At 34.9% G+C, this 12,166-nt stretch overlaps 1 protein-coding gene across 4 annotated transcripts in view; it reads left to right on the top strand.

The window, feature by feature from the left end:
• The window catches only part of CNTN1 (contactin 1), a 406,368-nt gene that overhangs the window by 129,756 nt on the left and 264,446 nt on the right, over nt 1-12,166 (top strand). For 2 of the 4 annotated variants that reach the window (XM_005680161.3, XM_005680164.3), the window contains exon 1: nt 10,593-10,951. The exons of the other annotated variants lie outside the window; for them this stretch is intronic. The gene's annotated coding sequence lies outside the window, so the exon portion shown is untranslated. Of the gene's footprint in view, nt 1-10,592; nt 10,952-12,166 lie in introns of those variants that run through there. 4 annotated transcript variants of the gene reach the window in all.

Genomic DNA, 12,166 nt, shown 5'->3' with positions numbered 1-12,166 from the left:
TTCAGATTCCTGGCACCAAGTTAGGTTTTGACCTATAGCCCATGTCAGTGAATATTTGCCATGTCAATGAATATTTTTGGGGAAAAAAATGCTCAAGTCAATGTCAACTGGATTGAAAGAAAGATAGGTGTTCTTTGCATTCACACCTGCATTTCCCAAGCCAGACTTTTTTCCCTGCTATTTAATATACCTGTTTTACTCTGTGTCGTTCATATGGATGATTTTTCAAACATAATTATTACTGGCCAGACAAGAAGTTTGCATCTGATGATTTTGTACCAAGGGTCAGTCTAGAATATATGTTATTCTTATACAAAGACTTTCAATTCCTATATTCAGTCAATTTTCTATTTTTTAATGTAAATTCATATATTTCAGTGAAGTATCACTTCATTCAGAAAGACCCTCACATCCACTTCCTACAGCTAAAATATTAACTATATTTTTAAGATACATTATGAATGCCTCTCCAATTTCACAGGAGAAATACCTGTAATAAAGTCTTTTCCAGGAAATTACAGTTGCAAGACTAAAGATAAAACTCATGAAGAAGCAAAGCCTTATGCAATAACTCTGTGAAGCAAACATTTTACAAGAGAACTTACTGGAATATTAATATCTTGCTATGAAATCAGGTTTTCGGTAGAAAAATAAAATTCATTATGAAGTATTTATATGAAAAATATACAAAATCACCTTATTAAAGTATAACAGATACACTTTACATTGAACCTATGGTCAAATAAGAATGGAAAGAATGTGAATAAAAGCTTCTGTCCAAGGTGTTACTTATGGGTCAAAGCATTCTTTTCAAAAAGCTCAGAAATCTTAAAGACCTAAAAGTTTACATACTCTTTTTGACTAAAAGAAATTGAGACATAATGAAGTAAAAGTAAATTATCTTGCACTAGAAATTTATTTATATCAGACTATTTTGCAAACATTGAAATTTGTTACTAGAGAAAAGAAACAGGGTTATATTTTAAAAATTATTTTCTAAGGTGTATGTAGAGATACACAGTGGCATGTACACAGAGCTTTTTGGGGAATCTCATGCAACAGAACTGACTGCTGGTATCTCTGGATTAAAGTTAAATGTGTCTTCCTTCAAGAGTATTTAATCCCTTAAAAAGGAAAACTACTCTAAAGATAACTTAAAGTAAATATAATTAAATAAAGATTATTATGATTATTTGGCAGTTATACTTTTCATAGACTTTAAAGTTTTATATTTTTCAGTTATACCTGTTAGCATTAAATTCTTAGTAGTTTCATTCTATATGCTGACTGAACTACAATTGGGTAATTTGTATGAGACCTTGGGAATCATTTGAGTATATTAAGTTTTGCAAGCTCACTGAAATATTGAGATATATTAATGGAATTAGAACTCTTTAATGTTGCATGGACAATGTCACTCAAATTTGGGGACATGTTAGGATACCTGTTCCCTATAGCTGTTTTTTGTTTTTTTTTTCCTTAACTGAAAGATGTGTGCCCACTACCAGCTTAATACATAAAAGTGTATGCAAATAAACTCTGTATTCCTCTTCCCCAATAATAACCTTCTTCTTCTCCTTAGAAATAAGTACAATCCAGAATTTGATATTTATATCCAGACCTTAAATTTCATGTATCATATATACATATACCTTTAGGCAAAATATAATATCATATCACTTTGCTTATTTTTAGATTTTATGTAATAGGAATTATGATATATGAGTTATGCATTTTCCCCTAGCATTAAGCATGCAAGCTCCATCTATGTTGATAGTTGTAGCTTTGTTTTTTTTTTCAATTCTTGGCTAATTTAAAAGAATATTGTTAAAGGAAATTACAGTGTAATAAATCTGGGCTTTGGTCACGTGGAATTTTGATTCTGTGTTATTCTTTATATCGTTCTACGCTTGTGAAAGTTACTTAAAACTGTCTCAGCCTGTTTTCTTATCTACCAAAAGGGATCATGATGTCTTCTTTATAAATTATTTTAGACATAATTGTAAAATGTGCATTTGGAGATAAGTATATAGATATATAAAATATTATGTATTTGGAACAATAATAAATGATTTTTTCTTTTCCATATTTTTTCTTTTAAGTAAGTAGTGATTGCCAGACATACTTTTAATACAAACTCACTACTTGTAAGACTTTTGGGACACACAAGAGCAGAGACAGTTCCTGGAAGTGGTTCAATGGCTTTATATGGTTAAAGTGGTGTGAACTGTATACTTGGAAAATCTAGATGTGACTTCAGGCTCACTTGTTCATTGATCATGTGACCTGATCAAATTTCTTAATCTTACTTTGAGTGGGAGGCTTCATTCTTAAGTGGAGGTAAATGCTACTTGTCTCACAAGAGCTTTGTGATGATCAAATTAAATCAGTGTATTAAAGTACTAAGTGTGTTCTAGCCTTATTGTATGTGTTTAACACATATTAGCAGTTTCCTCTTTTGTAGTCAATTTACTAATGATGTCAAGATATTTATTTAATGTAAAGCTTTTAAGTACATTTTCTTATCTACATCGCAGTGTTTCTTCCTCCGTCTTCTTTTCTCTACACACTTTCAAACCTAAGTTGTTCTCTCCACTTTCATAGCTTGAACAATTCTGACCACTCCCAAACCTATTTAGTGAAGTATAGCTTCTTTAGCCAAATGTCTAATGAAAGTTCTATAAGTATCCAATTCTTTATCAACTCTTCATCTTGTTTCCTGGTATACCTCTCTTTTGTTACATTCAATGTCGTAATCTAATTACCTCACCATCTTCATCTTCTCATAACATCAGTGGTTCTGCTTTTCTTTCTTTCTTTTTTCTTTGGATAGAGGCAAGAGGAGGGTACACTGAGTGGCCCAAGTCTTAACGTCTTCCATGATTTCTCCCTGTCTTTTAATCTATGTAGTCTTACCACTTTAATGTTTAAATAGTTCTGGAATATCTCTATTTCTGCTTTGTGGAGGCCCTCATCACTTCTGGTGGACTAAAATGGTGTTCTGTTAAACACAGTCTTTTAATCTGTTGCTGTATCCAATCTATCCTCCAGTCACAAAACCTAGTCTTATTACTCTCTTGGTGAAATCTTTAAATATCTCTTTCTCTGTTGAATAGCTTCAAACTCCTTGACAGTATTAAAAATGTTGTATATAATCATGATTTTTAACCATTTTTGCTATCAGATTTTGTATAATCTCGTGTCATCACCTGAAAATATATGTATTATATCCAAAATTATAAAAAGATACTTGTTTCTCAAGCATGTCATGTGATGTCCTGTTGCTCTACAAATGCATGCTTTTGTCCTTACTAAAAATGACTTTCCCTTCAAGACAAATTTGGAAGAAAATAAATTAATATTTCTAAAGTCCTTACTGTGTCAGAACTGGGTTAAGTGACATAAAGACATTGCAATATTTGAATTTGCTAATAACTCTGTGATGTCAATGAAGTTCCTATTTACACATGAGCAAATCAAGGCAGGATTTAAACTCTCATCTGCATGACTACAAAAAAAATGTATTTTTAATTATTGTAGTCTAGGCCATTTATTTAATTCATACCAAAAGATAAAGAGATAGAGGTTTAACTTGATTTCTACATGATAAAACTCGTGTTCGTGGAGTATGGGTATCATGCCATGGTCACATAAATTTGTAACCCAGGAGGACCCTATGGCACCTTCCTGAAGCAGATATCTAGCCCTGGTTCTCAGCCTGCCTTCTGTTTGTAGAAAAGCTGTATTTCCCCAGGGCCCTCCTGAGTTACAAAAGCCTGGCTCAAGAATTAATGATGGGAAAGATGTGAATAAGTTTAGTTCAGTCACTCAGTCGTGTCTGACTCTTTGCAACCCCAGGGACTGCAGCACGCTAGGCCTCCCTGTCCATCACCCACTCCCAGAGTTTACTCAAACTCATGTCCATTGAGTCAGTGATGCCATCCAACCATCTCATCCTCTGTCGTCCCCTTCTCCTCCTGCCTTCAATCTTTCCCAGCATCAAAGACGTGAATATATAGAGACAAAAGTAGCAGTTGAGTAGAAGTGCAAGCATGCTCAGTCATGTCTTTGAGACCCTATGGACTATAGCTCTCCAGGTTCCTCTGTCCATGGGATTTTACAGGTAAGGAAGAACGTCATTTCCTCCTGCAGGGGATCTTCCTGACCCAGGGATGGAAGCTGTATTTCCTATGTCTTCTGTATCAGCAGGTGAATTCTTTACTACTGAGTGGTGGTGTAAGTAGTTTGAGCCAGGAGAACTGGTAACAATTTAAATAATAAATCAGCCATATGGCAGTCACAGAATCTTTAGTTCTTCCCTAAGCTACCTAGCTAACAGTATCTCAAATATAATTCCTAAGTTTTTAAACAGATGCTAAAATCCCACCAAATGGGAGAAGTTAACTACTTGATGTCCGTGATCTATGGGAACCTGAGAATTGATAATGTTAACCAGTGATGTCTGTAATGTTGCCAGTTACCTCTTCATGTGTAAGCTGATCGCATACCCTGGGACTCCTCTCTCTCAGTTTGCCTTGAAAAATGCTCCTTGAAACTCATCTGGGAGTGTAAGGTTTTTGAGCATTAGCTGCCCCAGACTCCTTGTCTGGTGCCTTACAATAAATGCTGCACTTTTTTCTTCACAACATCTCAGTGTTATCCTTGGATTTACTCTGCAGGGCAAGAAGACTCAATCTCTTCTGGGTAACAAATTCAGAAAGTTTGAATTTAATTTCAGATTTGTGAAATATCATAGCCCATGTAAGTTTTATTTACCATTCAGATTCTTCAAATATCACCTCTCCATGAATCATTTCCTAATGCCCCATGAGCAGGTGGTGAATACCCAATTTCTTCTACTGCTCTGCCTCATTGTATAACACTTATCTATCAGTTACTTAGCATGCAGTCACAGCATGCTTTAGTAGTTATCTCATTTGCATACCTTAACACATATCAGAAGTGATTATAGTCATCACCCGGCATGTATGTCTTTATGTGTTTTTCTCACTAAAGTATGAATATCTTTGGAGCAGTCATTATACATATTTGTCTTCCTAACATGTAGCACAATTCATTGCATATAGAAAGTACATAATAAATATATTTGATTGAATGAATGTGCTATAATTAGGGGATGACTATATTATAGTTAGGACAACTTGAGAAAAGGGGAAATAATGTCTTAAATCTTGGAAAATAAATGCAGCCTGCTCCCACTCCCCTTGAGCTCAGGAATGTGGAAACTTTGGCAGACTAAATTATTTTCTTAATTCTACATGGCATTGTGTATTCTTAAAATGAATACAAATTATGCATTTTTCCAAATGACAGGTTAGGTATATATCTTAATAGATATTGCAAATTTAGCTGACTAAATATGTTTTTATTTATTTACAACTTTTGATTCGATTTATTGAGCCTATTGTACATTACAGAGTTTGCTCCATATTTTATATGTATTATAAATTCTTAATATTGAAAGCCTCTAGATCTGCAAAGAGATCAAATTCATCTAAAAGAGGCACCTCTGTTTTCCATACACTTAAAAAGAGAGGTTAAGTGTGTTTCTTTTTTTTTTTTTTTTTTATTTTTTTTTGATCTTTCCCTTTTTTTTTTATTTTTTAAACTTTAAAAATCTTTAATTCTTACATGCGTTCCCAAACATGAACCCCCCTCCCACCTCCCTCCCCACAGCATCTCTCTGGGTCATCCCCAGGCACCAGCCCCAAGCATGCTGCACCCTGCGTCAGACATAGACTGGCAATTCAATTCTTACATGATAGTATACATGTTAGAATGCCATTCTCCCAAATCATCCCACCCTCTCCCTCTCCCTCTGAGTCCAAAAGTCCATTATACACATCTGTGTCCTTTTTCCTGTCTTGCATACAGGGTCGTCATTGCCATCTTCCTAAATTCCATATATATGTGTTAGTATACTGTATTGGTGTTTTTCTTTCTGGCTTACTTCACTCTGTATAATCGGCTCCAGTTTCATCCATCTCATCAGAACTGATTCAAATGAATTCTTTTCAACGGCTGAGTAATACTCCATTGTGTATATGTACCACAGCTTTCTTATCCATTCATCTGCTGATGGACATCTAGGTTGTTTCCATGTCCTGGCTATTATAAATAGTGCTGCGATGAACATTGGGGTACATGTGTCTCTTTCAATTCTGGTTTCCTCAGTGTGTATGCCCAGCAGTGGGATTGCTGGGTCATAAGGTAGTTCTATTTGCGATTTTTTAAGGAATTTCCACACTGTTCTCCATAGTGGCTGTACTAGTTTGCATTCCCACCAACAGTGTAGGAGGGTTCCCTTTTCTCCACACCCTCTCCAGCATTTATTGCTTGCAGATTTTTGGATCGCAGACATTCTGACTGGTGTGAAGTGGTACCTCATTGTGGTTTTGATTTGCATTTCTCTAATAATGAGTGATGTTGAGCATCTTTTCATGTGTTTGTTAGCCATCCGTATGTCTTCTTTGGAGAAATGTCTATTTAGTTCTTCGGCCCATTTTTTGATTGGGTCATTTATTTTTCTGGAATTGAGCTGCATAAGTTGCTTGTATATTTTTGAGATTAGTTGTTTGTCAGTTGCTTCATTTGCTATTATTTTCTCCCATTCAGAAGGCTGTCTTTTCACCTTGCTTATATTTTCCTTTGTTGTGCAGAAGCTTTTAATTTTAAGTGTGTTTCTTAAGCATAGTCAGGCTTCTGGAAAATGGAAATCAGTTCTTGTCACTTTCTCAGGCTTTTTCTTGTGTGGGAATACAATAGGTTGTTTTTACTCCTGTTTTTCCCCTCAAGGTTTCCCCTACTCTGATTTCCTAGGGACTTACCATCTCTATAGCTTTTCTTATGCCATACTTATCTCTGCTGAGTCTAATCTTGGTCTAGTCTAGGTTGATGAGGTGTTTGCATGTGTGTTCTCTCCCCACATTTAAAACAGTTGAATCTGTTAGGTGCAAACCAAGTCTCAAACTCAGTTCTACTTTTAGGTCAGTGCTCTTCCTTCTTTTTTTTTGCAAATTTAATTAGTTTTTGTATTTATTATTTTTTTTACTTTAAAATACTGTATTGGTTTTGCCATACATCAACATGAATCTGCCATGGGTGTACGTGCACCTAACCGCTATGTGGTCTTTTTATTTGCTTATTCAACCCTTCTTCTTCTTAAAAAAAAAAAAAAAAAGAAGTGATGATAGTTTATATGACTTTGGTAGACCATTTAACTTTTTGGGTCTTAGATTATTTACCTGCAAAATATGTCACAGGGTTACTGTGAATATTAATTAACAATATGCATGTCATAAATTTTAAATTTATAGATCCCTAATGAGATTTCCTGATGACTCAGGTAAAGAAGCCACCTGCCAGTGTAGGAGACACAGGTTCGATCCCTGGGTTGAGAAGATCCCCTGAAGAAGAAAATGGCAACCCACTCCAGCGTTCTTGCCTGGGAAGTCCCATGGACAGAGGAGTCTGGCAGGCTACAGTCCAGAGGGTTGCAATGATTTGGACATTACTTAGTGACTGAATAGCAACACAAATTAAACATTATCATTCAAAAAGGTAGCTGCTAGCCATGCATTGATATTAAATACTTGAAATGCAGCTAGTTTGAATTGAGATAATTTATAAGTACAAAACATATGCTGGATTTTACAGGCTGGGTACAGAAATTTTGAAAAATGAAGGTCAGTGGCTCAAAGATTTTATTTGTTGATTGCTCATTGAAATGATGATATTTTAGACATATTAGGTTAAATAAAATGCATTATTTAAAAAAATAAAAATAAAACAGTTGAATCTGAAAATTCACCAAGTAGGTCCAAAGATATCATCATCATTTTAGATCTGGGTCTTGGAAATTTGTATGCGGGAAAAATATTGACTTTCCTCTCACTCACTGCAGAAGGAGAGAAGGACAAAGCTAATGCTTTTCCTATCCACCTGGTTATACACTATTGAATCATGTTGATTCAGAGAATTTAAATTTCCAATGTTTATATTTGCAATTATTTTTGGTTTTGTCAGCAATTTATATCTCTTAAATGCTTGTACACTGTATCCTTATACATGATAAGCTAAATTTCAAAGTTTGTGATTTTCTACTAGTTTAGACATTATCTTCATACAAAACAACTTCTAGATGACTAAATTGATAAAACTCTTGGTGAAACTATTTGGTGTCATCTGAGGGGCTCTGAAGAACTCTGGTACCACAGTTCTTTATATCTCAGGGCAGAAAAGATTCAGTAAGAGGCACAGTGAAAGATAAGAAGTGATTTATTAGAATAGGATGCTTGTGATGTTTACAAGCAGGCAGGCAAGAGGGTGTCATGCCTTGAGAACTTACTGGGCTACAGTTTCATAATCAAGGAAAAATGGGGAGGGGAAGAAGAATGTCTTTATCTTTCTTGAGTAGACATCATGCTTCCATCATCAGCTTCTCCTTCAGCTTCAGCAGGGGAGTTTCTTTGTCCCTACATGGTCAAGCTAGGTCCACAAATTATTGTGTTTTTATGTGTGTAGAGGACATGTCCTAGGGATCATTAATTTACTGACCTCACTGGGCAGGATGTGGATATCACCCCACCATTGGTTTATTGTTTGAGGGCGTGTCTCATGCTTCTGTCTCATGGTTTTGTTGCTAAACAAGCCTTCTTGTTTTGTAGTTAAGCAAACATGCTTTCTTGAGTAATCATTAACTTATAGGGATCTCATACACACACACACACACACACGCATATATATACATATTGCTTACAATCCCCTAGTGGAATTAGCTATTTATTAACTATTTAATTACCTACTTTGTCCCTTTATTCCATCCCTGTCATTGGCAGGAAATTTATCCTTAGCTATAACTTCTAAAACTTTTAAATGTTAGAGATCTTTTGTATAAAGAATAAAAAATATTACTCAATTAAATAGTATAAAACAAAGTCTACTTGTTATTAACTTGAATTTTTTATGTTAGAAGCAATATGTATTTTTAAATGTACAAATAGAATCTGAGTTGGATACAACAGAATATTGAGGAGTCTGGAAGATATAATGTATATAGTAATTGGAGAGTTAATTTCTCAGACACGTTTAGAATATTTTAGCATAATCTTTATCAGCTGAATATACCTATTTTTTCCCTGGCCTAGCAAGGATTATGCTCTTATTGCACTTGGAAGGAAAACTCTCTCCCTGACCATCCCTAAACTCCATCGCTGTTGCCATCAGGCCTCCTACTGCCTTCGCAGGCAGGTATAAATTTTAACTGGTTTATTGACTGAAAATCACCATGATCGTGCCTCCTCCGAGAGTGAATTGCTCTCTGTAGTGTAATCTTTAGATGGGAAACCTTGATTATACTCTGAGAGTTATTCTCTACTCCAGTCCTGAGCATAAATTTGAAGGCTTTGCTCTGGCCTTACAAATGGCAAAGTGTGGTGAGATAGAAATATTGCCTTTTTGTGTATGTGGTACCTGTGTATATACAAAATATAAGATATATATAGTGTATATATATATATATATGTATGAAAAGGCTTTGAAAAAACATGGCATTAAGCTTCTAAATAATCTTAGTAACATCTGTTCTCTTTGGTGGATAAAGTTTAAATAGTTTTTACAATGAAGATACTTTGGGAAATAGACAAACATTTATTGTACATTAAATGCATTTGCCATTTCATTTTACATGGATCTCTCATTATGGTAATTTTTCCAAATACTACTGTGATATTTCAAAATGCTACCTGTGTTTTCTCTTGATGAATATTAGCATAATAAAAAGCATAATTAGTTTTAAAGCTTACTTGTTTTTTGAGGCAATGAAAAAAGACTAGTTGAAATCATGGCATGTTCTTAGGAGCTTAAATTCTGAGAGAAAAGGCTTTCGAACTACTGACACACCCAATGCACAGGTGCTCAGAATCCAAAATAGTCAATGGTGATGAACAATGATGTACTCACTCTGATGCTATTTTAAAAAAGAATCCTCTTCCATATTATTGAAATAAAAATTAATTATTTTTAACTTAAAATCTTCTAAGAAGTGTTATTCAAATGAGCCCATATAAAAATCTCCTAGAGTATGATTTATAGCAATTCATCATTGTTCTTTTTTCTTAATTTTCAGCTTAGCACTGTTGATTTTCCAGAAATTGTAGGAAAAAAAATCAACTCTATATATCTCACTTCTAATATAAAATATTCAGCCTAAATCTGCAGAAATGATGTGTTTTGAATAAAAGTAAACAGATGTTATAGCATTTCCTCAGAAGAGTCCAGTTTAAACATTCTGCAATATGCAAATGCCATCCCGTCTATGTGAGTGTTTTACCCTGGCGGAGGCTGCAGGGTTGGAGGTTTCTGCCTGTGCTTTAGGTTGTAATTTTATTTGTGGAAATAAACCAGTCGCGGAGCTCCAATTGTCTTAGCGACGAGGTGATCAATAGCCCATTACTGGATGGAACAGCGACTACAGGAAGTGCATTGAAGATTTTAATGCATGAATTATGCATGCGGTGCTCATTCTTTAGTCTCCGAACAGAATGACAGGGTTTGTGAAGTCGCCTCAGATAGTTCCTTGCATTAAGTGACTGCAGTGAAATGCTTAATATTTTCAGGCATAGAAGCAGCATTGACTCTAGCCAGCTGAATTTGGATGTAAATCCCCCAGCTCCTAGCACAGAATGCTTTATTTGAAAGTATTGCTATGTAGCGAGCCAGCTTTACTGTCATCTAACCTGCTCTCCCCAGAAGGTTGGCTGAAGGATGGGAGCGGCTGTGCCTGCCTCTGAGGTCACAGCTTGAAGTCCTTTTAACTTGCTTTCTGCAGCAGGAGAGAAGCGTACTGTGGTGTAACTGTCGCCGCATTCATTCAAATGGACAGTTTGCAATAAATACTATACTCAGAACGACAGATAATTCAACATATGAGGTAAGTCCGAGGCTTTCCTCTAGGTTAGAAAATTGCAAGCGAAAATGTGCTGAATTCGGATAAGGAGGATGCAGTGTTAGTAGGACTGACTTACACCTCAGTATTGCGATGCAGTGTCGGGATTCTCAATTGTTATGTTAATTGAAGGCTGATTTTATTCTGTATTTTTGACAATATTTGTGCCGCAGGGTATTTTATTTTGCACGCAAAAGCTTTTCAAGACTGTACCCGAGCTCAGATGTGTGTGTCTCAGATAGACTGAAACCTGCAAATTGGGGAGGGGCGGCACCGTGAGTGTGAGTGGGATCAATAAAAATTACCTCCTGTGGAGAAGTTTTAGCAGGGCTGTGGTATTCCTTGGCTCTTATTGTTTCCTTAATGTCAGTATTTTCAAATTATGGTAAAAAATGTTGATAAACACCAAAAATGTTCACTCCTTTCCCCAGAAGCAGAGGAACACTGAGGTACTGTGTTGCATACAAATGGAACAGATGGAATTAAAATAATTTGGAATAGCTTGTCCTTGAAGGAAGACCTTGTTGTCAGAAACAAAACAGTCTGACTTCTACCTGTGGTGTTCTCTTTTTTCCCTCTTGTCCAGAATGCCCTACCCCAAAAAGAATATATAGATGGCAGATTTCAAAATGTATGCTCCCCCTCCATGACAAAAAAAAAGTTTTATTTCATTCTTGGTCTTTAAAAAATTAAGCTTATATGATTGCAGAACTCATTATATAGAAGCCAAATAAAATTTACAAAAACTCTGTAAAATTGAAAAACATAGCTCTGTATTCTGCTATATTTGCCAGTCTTTGTGGATTAAAGCTGCTTGCTTAAATACCATGAAATAATGAATAAAAATGCAAGTTATGTGCACTATGAAATAAATTTTTAAACCTTTTTTTAGGGTGGGAAAATATCATTAATGAATATTCAGTAAGAAACTCTAGATATATAATAACATTTTTAAAAGATGCTTTTCAATAACATTTATACTATTACTGTATATATATATATGTATACACATAGGAATATATGCACACATATGTACACACAATATATAATTTATAAAACATAATATATGCCATATAACATGTATGTCATATAAAGTAGATAATATAACATTATCTACTCAAGTATGTTAATTAATGTTGTTTTTAACAATGTGTTTTCTAAATAATCTATCAAGAACCAGTGATAGGGACTTCCCTGGTG

This window comes from Capra hircus, chromosome 5 (genome assembly GCF_001704415.2).
Source record: "Capra hircus breed San Clemente chromosome 5, ASM170441v1, whole genome shotgun sequence".
Classification (NCBI taxonomy): Eukaryota; Metazoa; Chordata; class Mammalia; order Artiodactyla; family Bovidae; genus Capra; species Capra hircus.
Note: the sequence above shows the minus strand (reverse complement) of the source record. Positions and strands in the feature narration are given on the sequence as shown.